Source organism: Pipistrellus kuhlii, unplaced genomic scaffold (assembly GCF_014108245.1).
Source record: "Pipistrellus kuhlii isolate mPipKuh1 unplaced genomic scaffold, mPipKuh1.p scaffold_m20_p_15, whole genome shotgun sequence".
Lineage (NCBI taxonomy): Eukaryota > Metazoa > Chordata > Mammalia > Chiroptera > Vespertilionidae > Pipistrellus > Pipistrellus kuhlii.
This window is the reverse complement of record NW_023425460.1, coordinates 585,539-602,096: the sequence shown is the minus strand read 5'-3', so window position 1 is coordinate 602,096 and position 16,558 is coordinate 585,539.

Sequence of the window (16,558 nt, the reverse complement as noted above, 5' to 3'; positions counted from 1 at the left end):
AAAGCATAAACATAATTATGGAAATCTTTGGAAGGGTTGCATTAGAAATCACACTGAACATTGTGACAGTACCAAAGAAAGGTGCCTACCCCTAGCCAGGGGCTCTGTGCATCTCTGACACCAGTTCATGATCTCTCTGTCCACTATGTCTGTAATTGGGCCCAAGGCACCCAGCTCAGCTGTGGCAGAACTGAAGCCATATCTCAGTTAGATGAGTCCCTATTGGGACTTTATGCACTGGTGACATTGTTGTACTAGAACCAGGTCATCACATATTTGGGGCAACCCCAGAGCTATTTTTGTGACCTACGTTCTCCATTTAAAAATTCCATATTTCAGGATCCACTCCAGTTCAGAGGCAGAAATTTTTAAAAATTCAAAATACAATGAACACCAATAGAATCCAATATCCACAAAGGTCTTTTATGGTTCCTACCAAAACAGTTTTTCTGTCTGAAAGGCCCCCCCCCCCCCCTGCACCAAGATAACCAAGTCAAGACTAATTTGTGTGAAAAATAAGTCTAATTTCGATAAACTTGGCCTGAATATTTCTATCAGTTCAGCTAGATAGTAATTAACCACATAATTTTTTTTCAATCTGGTTTGCTAGAATTTTTCATAAGGAATCTTAAGATTGAATTTAAAAAGGCCTCTCAAGGCTAAGAAGCCAAGTCACATACTTGCCATCAGACTCCACCTGCATTACCTATAACTTGGGTTAAATCCTCTCTTCTTAACATCTCCAACGTATCCTGAGGTTCTTTTCTTTGCATCTCACAGTAAGCACCCTTTGTTTCTTACCTGAAAATACGTCTGGGAACCATGTAAGAAAGGTACCAGGCTATTTTACAGAGGAACTTTTATTGGCTTCCAAAGTTAATCTTAATTCCTTAAAGAAAGCATGTCAAACTCAAAGGCTAACATGGGCCAAATAAATGAGGCATGCGGCCTGCAGGCCACTGGTTTGACATGCTTGCTTAAAGCTTTCTGGTCATAACTGAGTCTATGCATATCTCTCTTAAATGTGACCTTCAGTCAAAACTTTATGTCCTGTTATAAAAAGAACACATTTTTATTGAACTTATGCAAAGAGACAAGTTGCTATTATCTTACTTTATCCTTACAAGAATGGGAGGTAAGTGAAATTATTAGTCCCTTTTACACATGAGGGAGGAGCCACAATCATATAGGGCCCTAGGAGATAAATCCAGGACAGGAAGCTGGCAGTGCAATGCAGAGCCTGCATTCTTGATCATGACGCTGATGACTGTGCTCTGCTAAATGGACACCAGGAAGAGGCATCATGTTCACCCTCATGGCTGGTGTCCCACCGCACACCAGCACTGACACCAAGACAGTGTCTTCCCTGAGGAGCACATCTCCCACTGCCGACCACCTTCCACCTCGTCACCACTCCCTCTACCTTCTGCAGACACTCTCCAGCAAGGCCTCCCAACTCGCACAATGGCTCCTCTTCTCTGCACAGACCTGATTTATACTGTCCAGAAACCTGCATAAAATAATGGATTCTTCATAGATACTAGGAGCCCTTTCTGTTCTGCTGCCAGTTTTATGCCATTAAACTGCCCACCCATCTGCTGATAAAATACAATAATGTGATTTATCTCCAAGCACAGAAACATCTCAACAAATTGGATTTACTTTATCTTCTAAAAAATGTTGTTTGTGGATGTCCTATGTACAGCATTGTCCTCATGATAAGTTGAGATGACTTTGAAAAAAAAGAAAAAAAAAACTTCATTTATACTCACTCTCCCATCTGATTCCGAGAAAGATTTGTCTGCCCCATGTTCTCCCTGGAGCCTTTGCACGGCTCCCAGAGAGCAATATTTCATCCCCCTTCCACTTGTATCCTAACCACGGATAGAAGTGGAAGGGGGATGTTTCTGCTTCCTAGAAGAGGGACTCAAGGACCAAGTGAGAAAGAGGGCCATTTCCTCATTCCTAACCTGTGCCCATCATCTCTAGGACTGCAAAGGCAATAATGACCCATGGTCTTATGTCATTTATTCCCAGTCTCTCTTACTCTGCTCTCATCCTGCAGTTCAGAACTTCACCCATTTGCCCAGATCTTAATCCTTTCTAATCAGCCCATTGACGCTCATAAGTTATTTCAGCCAACCACTCCTTCACTCTCATTTTTTTTCCTGAGTGGTTCCCAAATTGCCCTCACTTAGCTAATCCTGTCCAATAGAGCTCTCTTCATAGCTCTGTCTCCAGAATGTTCTTCTGGCAGCCCTACGTATTATTTTTAGGGCATATTTTGTAGTTTGCTTGCAGGGCTATAGACAGATGGTAGTCAATGTAGGTAGAGAGAATTACTGTTTTTTTCATGCTTCTTTGTCTACTCTTAGACTCTTCCATTTCAATCTAAATTTCCTCCTCCTGGACCTCCAGCTAGAATCATTCCTGCCCTTTAGCCATTACTGTTGCAGCCTGGTTATTCTGTTGCATTTAAGGAGAACTTTGAAGCCTGCTTTCCTGTATCCTCTCCACTCCAAACATACCACATCCTTTCTTTCATCAAGAAAGAAAAAAATTTACTTTCTTCCCATATGAGGGACTCCCTCCAATGTCCACATCTTATATTTTTCATCTAGAAGTGTGCTAGCTCTGATTCCTGAATTCAGAGATCATAACTTTCTTGCTTAGTTTAGTCCTTCTCTCTCACTAAGTAAGATTTATTCCAGATATTTCCTCCACAGTCACTTCCTTTTTGCCTTGTTTCTCTGTTGACCATTACATTTCCCCCCTTCATTTCCTTTGTCCATGGCCCTGGATCATGGAGCCAATAATATCAGTGTAATTCTTCCTCATATCCTCATTCTTACTCTCCCCTGTACTCCTATTGTATCTTTCAGGCTAAGAGCATGGTCCCAGGGATGATGGATATAGGATATTGGGGAAGGGATGATAAGTTGAGCTCCTTATAACTTGACTATGTAATCATAAGGGTTACTAAATGATTGGGCCCTTCTAAAGGAAACTGTTCCACTCACAGCTTTTGCAAGCCATTGGCCTTTTCCCCCAAACTTCAGGCATGGTCTATTATATTAAGTTGGACTCCTGACCAAATATCAATAAATTCCTAGTCACTGAGTCCAATACCCACTAGATGTCCCATGAGGTGACCTGGTACAAACCACACTGACAAAACCATGACAAGCTAAGCTAATCAGATTTGTATTCACAGAAAAGTGAGTTGTGAAATACAGAGAAATCAAGTACCTCATAATTGGGGGGGAAAAAAAACAACAGATGTATAATAAAGAGAATAAAACTGATTCTGAGAAGTCCTAAAGTATGAGGGCAATGAGGAACCCTGAGAGGCCAAGAGCAAGCTAACAGTGAAGTTATTACCAAACAGAAACTCTAATTATGCTATGAGTTTCTTACACTAGAAAATTCAAACTCATTGATAAACCTTCTCTCTTTATGCCTCATATCCAGGGTACCAAATCCAATCAGTTTTGCCTGTAAATTCAACCTCTTTTCTTTCAACTGCCATTATTCTACCAAGGCTGCTCTGTTTTCAGATGAACTTTTATTCTCACTGGTCTCCAATAAGTCTCCCAGCCATTAATCTCTTCTCCACACTGCCACTAGAGATATTTTTTAGAAAATAAATCTAATACACCTCAGTTGGTTCTCCTTTGCTTTCCTGACAGTGTTCAGCTTTTCTAACACGGAATATATGTTGAAAGTCTGAGACATAGCAAATGCACAATGTACAGGCAATTATACTTATGTCATCATCACCTTTACCACACCACTGTTATACCAGCACCATGATCATCATCATCTCCCACCCCTTCTTCCATGCACCCTCCAATTAACACATGTAATTTCTGTTTTTTAGTATCCTTTTTTACATGATTACATGTATTTTAATTTATTGTATTTTATTAATTATGGTTGGCACTCAATATTATTTTATATTAGCTTCAAGTGTACAGCATAGTGGTTAGACAACATAAATAATTTCTTATTTCCCAAGCATGGTAGATTCTTTTGCGGCACCATGACTTAATGCTTTGCCTCTTAAATGCCTGACAAACTTACCTTCTTCTTGAATTGAGTATAACTCGAATTAAAAATGGTTCTTATCTTCTCTGGTCTTACATAGAACATGTTCCCTCCCCTTGAATCAAGATGGGCTTGAGTCAGCTTTGTTAGATAGAACATGACGGAAGTAATTGCAGGATTTTTGATAGCTTCTACTTTCTATTCACTTAGAATGCTGTCTATGGAGTCCTGAGCAGCAATGTAAGAAGTCTGTCTGCTCTCGGGCCTTTGTGCTGGGGAAAGTGTATACGTGCTCTGGCTGCAGTTAAGCCCAGCCTTCCAGGCCTCATAGCAAAGCACCAGCTATGTGTGCCCAGCCAGGACACTCTGTCCAGGAACCAGTGTCCACTGAGTGACCTCCATAGACACCACCAATTGTCCTAAAAGCCCTGCTCAATTCCTCACCCACAAAATCAAGATATATAATAAAATGATAGTTGGATTAAGCTGCTAAATTTTGGAGTGATTATTACATAGCAATAATAATTATTACATGCCTGGAATAGTCTTATACACTAGAGTGGAAGCATCAAGACTAATTCTTTTTAACTGCAGATTTCTGTAAACTATCTGTGAACAATTTGTGTTTGTTGAATACACAGATCACCCAAACTACTCTACTCTATGAAATGCCTTTCACAGCCAACAAGGCTTTAAGTCATATGTTTATATACTACAAACTCCACTTCTGATACTCTTGGTTAGCAGTATGAGTCAACTGAGTCAGAAGGAACACTACAATTGCACAAATCTACTTTCACACATTTTACGTGGCTCCCAATTCAGATATCTCAGACATGGGACTGACAGTCAGAAGACTTCGTCTCAAGACCTGACTCGGATAAGTTCACCAAATCCCTGTGTTCCAGGCACATGATGTATGAGGTGGCACTGAGTCTGTGTCCCTGAAAAATCCGCAGACTTGCTCCTAAAGACCAAATTTGAAAGGGTATTTAAAGTCGCATTTCCTGAACATGAGTTAAGATTTGGTTTAGTGCTTTTCAGGGCATAACAACCAGGATGCAGTTTTCAAGCCTAGATTAAAACATCTTGTACAAAAAGTTTTAGGTAAGGCCCTCACTGGTTTGGCTCAGTAGACAGGACGCTTATGAACTAAAAGGCCCCAGGTTTGATTTTGGGGGGTGCAAAAGGCAGCTGATCAATGATTCTCTCTCATCATTGATGTTTCTATATCTCTCCCCCTCTCCCTTTCTCTCTGAAATCAATAAAAATATACTTTTTAAAACAAAGTTTTAGATAAAGAATTCTCATAGCTCTATTCTTTTAGTAATTAACAAAAAATACTGACATGTCAAGCACTGTTCCAGAGGGTCATGGATACAGAAATGAGTAAGATGTTATCTTAACTGAAGTTCAAGGTCTAGCAAGGAAAGCACACTTGTATAAAGTTAGCAAAATGTGAACATGGTTTTTTAAGAATAGACTTAGTGGAACTCTATCATCTTGCTGCCCATATATCTTACACATTTTACAACGTTTTTATAGTTCTCCACATTTTGAATTCTACCTTCTCAATGTAGAATCAAAAATGAAAATTTTCCAAGTTTCCCTTACCGTTAGAGTGTAGGCAGGAGGTTTTGTTTCTACCAAACAAAGCATGGGTGTGTATGTGAGCTTCCTAAGGAAACAGGGGAGAGTACTGGCCATCATTCAGAAAGTAAGAGGGTCGTCAAAGGTAGCATGGTACCAAAGGAGACTCTAGGACTAGAGGCAAAAGTAGCTTCTTGGCCAGGACCAGACCATGGTGTGGTTCTAGAAACTACTACAAAAAGTAAGCCTTTCAACAATTCAGGAAGCTTTCTAATTTCCTCAGTTAATTCATTCCTGCTTAAGCTAGCTAGAGGGATTCTATTGTCTTCCACTAAGAACCTGGCCAATGTATGAGAATGTTCAGGGTTACCTAGGATTAAATGATGCAAAAATACTTCTCAGAGGCAGTGATATTAAAGATGAGTTGGTCTAGAAGAACCTTCTTAGACTGAATAAACTCCATCTGCAAAGGCCCTGAGACATAGGAGAGCATAATTTGATAGTGAATGTAGCTGAAATATTTGGAGCATAAGAAAAAGTGATGGTGTTGAAAATGTAGGCAGGGATCATGCAGGTTTTTCTATGCCTTGATGGGGCATTTGTATACTGAGTAAATGAAGCACCATTAAATGAATCTAAGCAAGGGATTATCAATATCATGTTTGCATTTTAAGAAGATCTCTCAGCAGCAGTGTGGAGAATTGAACACAAAGATGGAAAGAGACCAGAGCCGGGAGTACTACTAGGAGACTGTTGCAGTCCTCCAGGTGAGAGGTAATAAGACGGAAGTGGAAGCCCTTGGTAGTAATGAGAGAAAAGGGATTGATTTGTTCTGCTGAGATTTTTATTTAATCAGGAAAGAAGAAACACAGCAGATTCACCAATAGGTTGCCTCTCTAGTAGAGACAATAATATTTCTTTAAAAACAACTAAATGATGACCTTGGACCTCTATTTCCCCAGGGCAACACCACACTGAGCCAGTGTGTGCGAAGCCCTGTGAACACTGTGGTGAATGTCTGTGTGTCAGTAGAAGTAGACTGGAGTGGTGAGATAAAAAAGCTTTATGTTTTGACTACTGCCCAGAGCATATCTTTCAGGACAAGTGGTACATCTGGGATTAGCTGTGAGATAAATCTTAGAAAGGTGACATGGTTATTCATTTCCTCAGAGTCCCATTTTTCATTGGGTTTCTATATCCAACTTCCATTCCCTTATCTAGGGCAACTCATCAAGAAATTCGCCTTTCTACGGAAGGAGGAGTTACCAACCATATATGCCTTCCAGCACAAGAATTTCTGAGCAATTTTCTTCTTGGAGTAGAGGGAGAAGGAATAGGAGCATGGGGTTCCAGGAACAGGAGAGTGAGAGAAAGTAAACAGGAGAAAGAAACAACAAAGCCATCCTCAGGTAGCCCTCCCTGCCACATCTTTGCAATATCTTTCTCCCCTCACTCTCCCTGCATTCCTTCCTGTACTTCAACTTGAAAATTAATGCAATTTTCTTTCACTTACCAGGGGTGGGTGTGTGTGTGTGTGTGTGTGTGTGTGTTTTAATATATCTTTATTGACTTCAGAGAGAGGAAGGGAGATAGAAACATCAATGATGAGAGAGAATCATTGGTTGGCTGCCTCCTGCATGCCCCCTATGGGGGATCGAGCCCACAACCAGGGCACATGCCCTTTACTAGAACTGAACCAGGACCCTTCAGTCTGCAGGCCAATGCTCCATCCACTGAGCCAAACCAGCCAGGGCCACTTACCAGTTTTTTTAACCTTGGGCAAGGACCATCTCTCAGCCTGAGTTTCTTTAACTTTGAGATAAGGAAAATACTGTCTGACATCAAGTTTTTGGGAGAACTAAATAAGATAACATGTGGAAGGCTCTACCAGCATGGCTCAGTGGTTGTGAGTCGACCTATGAACCAGGAGATCATAGTTCCATTCCTGGTCAGGGCAAATGCCCAGGTTTTATGCTGGATTCCCAGTGGGGGTCATACAGGAGGTAGCCAATCAATGACTCTCTCTCATCATTGATGTTTCTATCTCTCCTCTCTCTTTCTCTCTGAAATCAAGGAAAAAAGAAAAAAAGAATGAGCTCTTCAAAAAAAAAAAAAAAAAGCATGTGGAGGGTATATAACACACAGTGAACACTAACCACAATTTAAGTTATTGTGGTTATCAGACTAATCTTTAATCTGTTGACGCATTAACTCTATCATATTTAATGGTTGCATGTTATTTCATGAAGTATATAATTGCACTATTTTACTTAACCATCTTCTATTATAAGATCGTTGTCAATTAATCAATGTTAGAGACTATGTAAAATGAACATCTTTGCCCATGTAACTTTCTTTTTTGTATAGAGTTGTTTTCTTAAATGTTTTAGGTAAAATACCCAGGAAATTGTATTATTGTGTCAGGTGATCTGGACCTCTTTAAGGCTCCTATACAATCTTAATTTCCCACATTATTCTCTGTAAGACCGTGGTAAGCCACTAATCTCAATAAGAAGTGCTATGGACCAAAACTTCTGGCAGAATTTCATTTGATTTTTATATCTCAGGCAATATGACTATAGAATCTTTTACTCAGAATACAATCTATGAAATAGCAAACAAGTTGAAATTATGTTTTGTTTTAGGTATCTCTCTCATACACACACACACACACACACACACACACACACACGTTTTGAAGTTGATTTCAACCAATTCAGAATTTTGTTTTCATAATTAGGTTTGCTTTATAGTTTTCCTCATTGTACTAAAAATAATTTATGGTTCTACTTACTGTGGCTTAAAACATACATAAATTTAAATAATATTAAATAGAGAGGGAAATTGTTTTAAAGATTAACACCAAAAGAAAACCCAAAACATCTATACTAATAAAAGAGTAAGGTGCAAATTGACAGTACCTTCACAATACCCACCAGCCAATTAGGAGTGAGCATGCAAATTAACCCAACAAAGATGGTAGGTTAATTTACATACCCGGGTGCCAAGCTGCCGAGAGTGTTCTGCACCATTCCAGCCACTCCGGACCTCTGGGCAGCATGGAAAGGCAAAAAGGTGAATCCAGCTGGAGGGAAGGCCCATTCTTTTTTTTTTTCTTTTTTTTTCTTTTTTTTAATATATATATTTTATTGATTTTTTACAGAGAGGAAAGGAGAGGGATAGAGAGTTAGATACATCGATGAGAGAGAATCATCGATCAGCTGCCTCTTGCACACCCCGTACATGCCCTTGACCGGAATCGAACCCAGGACCTTTCAGTCCACAGGCCGACGCTCTAACCACTGAGCCAAACCGGTTTTGGCAGAAGGCCCATTCTTGCATGAATCTTTATGCATCCAGCCTCTAGTAAACAAAAATAATTGTATTACTGGTGATTCATTCTAGATGGGAGGATAGTAGGGAATACACCTTCTTCACATTTTTTAGTATTTTATGTTTTCAACAATAAGCAGTCTTTAAAGGACATATTCCCATCCACCTTGGAGAGCATGCAGGGGATGGGGAACACTTGGGCATCTGTCAGATTGTCATGGGCACAAGACTTGCTCTGCCTCTTGCTGGCTAGACAGCCTCTGTGAACCTCATCTGCAAGCTCACAGGGTTTGTGCAGAGACTGAAAGTACGAAAGCAAATAGGACTGTCCCTGGGAGGATTGGGCCCTCAATGACTAGTACCCTGCCTCTCCAGCATGGAAGGGAGGAAGGTGCCACCCAGTGCTTCTCCAGCTGCCAGCCCCCTGCCACCTGGCCAGGTGAATCCTCTTCAGGGCACTCCACTGGGGCCACCTCTTTTAAGGCTGTGCCTCTGAAGGAGTGAGAATAAAGAGCAATTACAGAGCAATACTGGGTAATCAGGTCATTAGCATTTCAGAGATAAGAAAACTCAAATCCCTCAGTAAAAAGGACCAGCAGGCTGTGTAAAAAAAAAAAAAAGAAAGAAAGAAAGAAAGAAAGAAAAAGAAAAGAAAAGAAAAAAAGAAAGAAAGCTGCCTCTCAGAAGCTGAGGAAGCCACTCCTCCCAGCCTAGCAGTTTCTATGCTTTCTCTTCTTCTCCTAAAACCAGGATGCTCCTCTTCCTTCCCTTTCCTTTCTTTCCTTTCCCTTTCCTTCCTTTCCCTCCCCTGCCCAACCCTGCCCAGCCCTGCCCTGCCCTGGCCTTCCTCTAGTACTCTACATCTTGCCTATATTCCTACTTCCAACTTTTCCCCAGATTTTCCCATTTTCTCACCCCTTAATTAACTGAGCAGTTTGGGGATTGTATTTTTTAATTTCATATAAAGGGAATGGAGCCTTTGGTTTTCATACCTAAAATTATTTCATTGAGGCTTTTACTTTGTATGATGTATATAAAGTGAAAGAGATATTTTACTTATTTGAGTCGATGAGGCGTCAGAGAAGAAAAGTCTCCCCGGTGCCTTAGTGTTGACCCAGGCAATTTGCTCTGTGAGCCCAGTTTGCAGATATGTAAGCAAGAAGCCCATGCTCCAGGCCTCTTCTTGGGATTTCCCAAAGAACTAACCCAGGGGACACAGAAAGAATTAGCTGCTACAAGCCCAGGAGAATTCAGATACAATTATTGTCTCAGTGTAGGAGGTTCCAGTCAGGTTAACTAGATGTGTCTCAGACCCAACCAGCTGACCTGGGTGAGGCTGGGAGTTAGGGAAGCAGCCATGGTAAGAATCCTGAAGGTGGACTGGAACAGTCCTAGGGGGCAGTGAGAGGAGAGGCACAGCTTTTAGTCTCCTCAGTCTTCAAGTGGTCTGTGGTCTTCTAATCAGGACTAAGTCAAGAACATGTGATGCATGGTGGAGTTCACGCAGACTTCAGATGGTGGAGACAGCCCGGGTTGGTAGCCACAATGGGTAGAAAGTTAAGAATGCCACATAAAAATAAGTTTTTAAGAGAACAGTAATTCTCGGACCTCATCGTTTCCTGAGACATATGAGCAAATTCTCTTTGGACTGTTTCACTTCTCAGATACAAAAGTGAATAGACATGCCATCCCAGATATTTAGAACAGGAAATACAAACTTCTGTACATGTGGATGTGTGAATATTTGTATGACAAGCATTCAGAACAGGCGATTTAAACCTTTCAAAAGAGCTCAAATGCAAAGAGCTATAGTCCTTTTTTTTTCTTTTTTTTTTTTCTTTTTTCTTTTTTTCAAAAGAACCCAACTCCCGCTGTCCAGTCTCCACCTTGCTCCTACCAGCTGAGGGCAGAGCAACCCAGACCCCACACAGATCTAGTGCAACTTACAACAACCCACCCAAACTCAAATTGTCAATCTCTGACTACTTAAGCCACACTACCACGCTTCGGTATATTACAGCCACAGACTACTTTCCAGTGACCAGGAGGCCCTGGTCTGATATGTCCTCCTATGTTAGTGCTGGCCTTGTCAGGACACAAGACTGAGAAAGGACAGCACAGATGGCTGCAGGGCTGGGCTTCTAAGACAGCCTCTCCTACGCATCTGGTTGGAAGGCTGAGACATGTCTCTATCCATGTAATCCTTCCTCACAGCATCTTACATAACAGCTGGATCCTGGAGTGACTGTTCCAAGAAAACCAGCCCCAGAGTCTGACTGCATCACACTTGTTAATGGTCCACGGGCTAAAGCAAGTGCAGGGGCTAAGCCCGGAAACACGAAAGCAGGAATACTGGGAGGCAGGGTTCATTGGGGTCCACAAAATAAAGTCTATAATATCTGCGTTCACTAACCTGGTTCTGTGCTCCCAATACTTTACCTCACATGTGTCAAACACAAGGCCCGCGGGCCAAATCCGTCCAGCCAGGCCTTGCAATGTGGCCCGCACCGCTCTGTCATCACTGCACTCCGCTGCGTTTCCATCACAATGACAGTTTATGACTGTTCAGTAAACCATTCGGCCCGCGATTTAGGCTGGATTTTAGATTTTGGCCCCTTCTCTGATTGAGTTCGACACCCCTACTACCTATTTGGTTCTAGTCCATTAGCATTTCATAAAGTTTGGGGGAACTTCTCTGCTTCTCTCTGCTGAGCCAAATAAACAATAAGGCTTTCCTCCCCACTTCTGTTAAAGATTTTAAAATAGAGGCAGAAACCACTGCTCTGCATGACCCCCCAAATAATTGCAGCTAAAACTTTTCATTGCCTTGAGTTTGTTTCTTCTTGGAAGGGAAGCTGTTCTGTCATAACATAGGCTTTGTAACATCACTAGTCACAACAATCTCAGCTCAAAAGCTTTCAAGACAGAGACCATAGCTGGAGCCCAATTACAACTCCACCACGCATCACATGTTCTTGACTATTTCACCCCAAGGCCGTCAGGTCTCTGCGAAGATGTCCATAGGAACACTGAAAGAAGCCTTCTCCTCGTGGGAACCAGCCTCTCTGATGCTCACATCACAATGTCCTGCTGCAATTTCTGAGAACTTAAACTGAGAACTAAGCCTATTGCTTTGTTAATAGAAAACTTGATTGAAATGGAAACTCGATGTGCCTTTCCACTTACCTGATCACTGCTGCATTTCTCCCTTCTATTTCCTTTGTGTTAAGAAAAGTTCACACACACACACACACACACACACACACACACACACAAAAATACATTTAAACTAAATAAGCATGGGGTAAGGCTGAGCCAAATTCAAGCAGGAAATTTTGCAATCTAAATAGCAAAGGCGTGCAGGGCCTTAACCTGACAACCATCTAATCAGCTCCACTTTCAAATATACAAAAAATAGAAAACACATTACACTGCATGCTCTTCGTTTTACGTTTGATAACTTACAAAGACTCTCAGCACAGCTCATTCCTGCTCCTCATGGGAAAGGAAAATGGGAGCCACACTAATCCAAGAAGCTAGTCAGCAAAAAGGCAAGGTCACAATGAAAATCATTCTTGCCAATTCCCTACATAAACACTGAGTCAGAGACCTGCAGACTGTCTTCCAGTGATTCCAGTCTTGACCATTGTCCCTCCAGCTTTGCAATAAACAACTTTTTCTTCCATTGAACTCGAAGGTAAAGCACTTGGCTGTCATGTAAGGGCCATGTTGTGCGAAGACCCTGTGTATTTAAAATGCTGGAATCACACTGAATGCACAAGAGTCTTCCCCCACAAGGAGCCCTGAGAAAAGGGGCCTACTAAGGAAACATCTACTTTCATAATAACTCTCAAACATATAATACAGGATTACTAACTGTGGTCACCATGAAGTGTGACTAATAGCCCTCATACGGTGCCTTCCTTTCTGCAGACCTTACATAGAATTCATATGCACACCCTTCCTTTCCCAAAGCCTAACCTTAGCTTCCATGGTTGAATCCTACTTGTCCATTGGATGGAGGTGTCTGCTGCATTGCTGTCCAGCTGTTCCTAGGATTTGGAAAGAGGTGTGTGCACAACCTTCCATGTCTTATGAGCTCCTTGGAAGACACTAGGTTATTGAGTACCAGCCAGCCCTTCCATTGCTTTAGACATAGTGATATTCTTTTCACACTGGTACACAGACAACATCAAAAAATATAAATTTGTATTAAACATTGGGCCCATTTACAGAGGTTTCAACAAGAGCTATAGCTCAGTCAGCCTTTATTTCAACTGGCAGTCTGGAAAACTTTTTATATGATATTTAAAGGGTATGTTTAAAATGTACCCTAAAAATGTTGAGATTGGAATGATTCCGTTTAAATTCTAACTATAATATGCAAATAGTTAAAGCATACCTGTAAGATGAAGATACAAAATTACCATCATTTTCTCAGCACAGTACCAGTTACTTCACGCTGGGTAGAATCTAATCCAAAATCAATTCTCATCATCTAAGAATCATCAAGCACATTGACATAAAAACCATCATCAGGAGGACAAATAATTTGGAGTGTGAAAAAAATATATATTGAAATAGTACAGCTTCTCTGGGAGAAAGATAAACCCATGTTTCTAGCTGAACAGGGTTTGGACAAAGATGCCAAGCACCATCTCAGCTCAGTGGACACTTATAATAACAGTAATAAAACATTACAATAAGAAAGCTTTTCACCAGGATTGATCGCATTTAATCCTACAACCATACTATGTCAGCAGTATCTGTATGTTTGTAGTTCAGGGAACAGAGAAGTCATGAAACTTGCCCAATATCACATAGTAAGGGAGCTCATTGGTTTAATGAACATTTATTGAGAAAATACCATGTGCCAAGCAATGAGAAGCAGGCTGGGGAATCTGGCGAATGGAACATTTTCCCTGTCTAACTACTACTTGGAGGTATCAGGCTATGGGATTCCTTCCTCCCTTGTTTCCTTTTTCCCTGGTCTTCCATTGCCCTTCATATAATCCCTTGACTGTCTCTAAACTCATCACCTCAGAGAAACATTTGGCAGGGTGGAGCAAAAATAGCTCCTATGTAATTTGGGTTCTGATTTTCCAAAAGCATAAATTCTTAGAAAAACCTCAGGCATTACAAAAAAAAAAAAAAAAAAAAAAAAAAAAAAAAAAAAAAAAAAAAGTATCTTAAAGAAACTTAAAGTAAGAGCTTGCCCTAGACTTGACCAAGATTCCTCTTGTGCTTGAAGAAAATAAGAGAAAAAGAGGAAGAAAGAGGTCTGGGGGTCCTCCAGAGGCAAAGAAAATTGTCAGCATCTTGTGTGACAGAGATGGTCTTCAGAACAGGCTGCTGAATGGCCCAGAAGTTCACAAGAGGGTGCAGGCAGGCTGGAGTTGGTCTACAGGATGCAGCTTGCTGGGATGGTGGTAGGCCTGAGCCTCCTGAGTGGCAGAAATGATCTGAAGAGTGAGCACCGCCTGGACCTTCCCCTTGCTGGTGTGCTGGCAGCTATGCCATAAGAGGAAAAAGAATCCAAGAAGCAGGAAAGGAAACATGCTCCTTGACCACAGACTTGCAGCCCTCTAGTGCCCTCTATTGGTAAAGCCTAACATTGCATCAGCAGGCGTAGTAGAAGAAATACTGCTGTATATACAGGTTCCAGCTCCAGTATCATCATATTATGGGGGGTGGAGGGAGGGAACTGGCAGGAGAGAGAGGTAAATTGGAAACTGAAAGAAAATAAACTGATAAATAGCCCAAAAGTATTTACTAGAGATGTCATTAAAAATCAATGCAAATAATAGAGCTTAAAAGCCAATAGATAAAAATTAAAATAGAATTCTAATAAACATATTTAAATAATCCAAAGACAGGATTAAAAGAACAAAGAAACAAGAAATAGACTAGATAAGCAAAAAATGAATTGTAAACTTAAATAATCTCCAAATCATTATGCTAAGTGAAAAGTGTCAGACACAAAAGAGTGCCTACTAGATGATTTCATTTATATAAATTTCTAGAAAATAACACCTAATATATAATGACAAAAAATGGATATGTGGTCATCTGGGACTAGAAGTGGATAGGGTAATAGGCTACAAAATGGCATGGAAACTTTGGGGGCAGTGAGATGTTCTCTATGTTCTGTGTAGTGATGGTTTCATAGATATATATATTTGTCAAACTCGTTAAATTATAGCCCAGCCGGTGTTGCTCATTGGCTGAGCATCAACCCATATACCAACAGGTCACTGGTTTGATTCCAGGTCAGGGCATGTGCCCAGGTTTCAAGATCCATCCCCAGTGGGAGGCCTGCAGGAGGCAGACAATCATCAATGTTTCTACCTCGCTCTCTCCCTGTCCCTTCCTCTTTCTCTCTCTCTCTCTCTCTCTCTCTCTCTCTCTCTCTCTCTCTCTCTCATCAATAAAAACACATTTTAAACATTTTTTAAATTATTAAATTGTGCATTCTAAATGGATGCAGTTTTTTGTACACTATTTTTACCTCACTAAAGTTGAGTTTCTAAAAGGATAGACAATATGCTCCAACAGGGACATTTTGAAGAGGCTGGGGAGCTAGAAAATTGGGGAAAGGGCTGAATGGCCATCCAGTGGACCCAGTGCCCACTCTGTGCTGAGCAGGTTTCTGCATCACCAGTGGGGCCTGATGTTTTATGAAGAGTGATAGCCTCAAAGATTTGGCTTCCAGACCCAAATACAGTGAAGCTAAGGTGAAGTACTGGTTCGCTGTCCAAGGTACCTGCTGTCTGACACAGCTGCCTGCAGTAAAATGAGAGAAACAGTGTAAGCAGGGCCTAGATAAAGACATCTCCTGGACAGGCCTGGGCTTGGGCTCAACCTCCCGGAGCGGGTTTCTGCTTTGATGGACTGATAGCTCCAGGAGCCCAAGAGGGGCGCTGAAACGTGAAGGCGCAGTCAGCAGACAGGCTGCTGAAGCCAGAAACCACATTGAGAGTTAGGACTGTAATAAATAACCAAACATTCACTTTCCTTCTCCCCCTTGGATGTCGTTTAAAATCAAAGCAAATAAATTTATCCGTGTGTGATTCACCAGTGTGGCAAAGGATTCTCTCATGCCTGCCAGCTTCCGAGAGCTTGAAATTGGGTAATTTGAGGAAAGAATGAGCAGGGGTTTCTGAACTAATAAAACAGGCGATGAGGATTTCTTTAGAGGAAACAAAAAGGGAAATACTTCATAACAAAAACACTCATTTTAAAACAAAACAGGAATAAAATAAAAAATAAAACAAAACATTATATGTTTTGCACATATAATGCACTAAACTAATTGTTAAGTGTAATGGAAGTCTTTTGAAAGGACTAACCTTTTAAAGCACAGTGATCTGCTTACAGTAAAACAAATAGAAATATGCAAACTGAAGCCACCAAAATGTTTTCCTTTTGGTGGATAAAATGTTAAAAGACCTAAATGAGAACCATGTTCTTCAAAGTCACCATATGGCTAAGCTGTGCACTTACTCTCAAGTCTGTTCAAAAATTCTATTTGGCATTGAATTATCCAATCATCACCTTGGATGTATTTTAATTTATTTTTAATTACAGT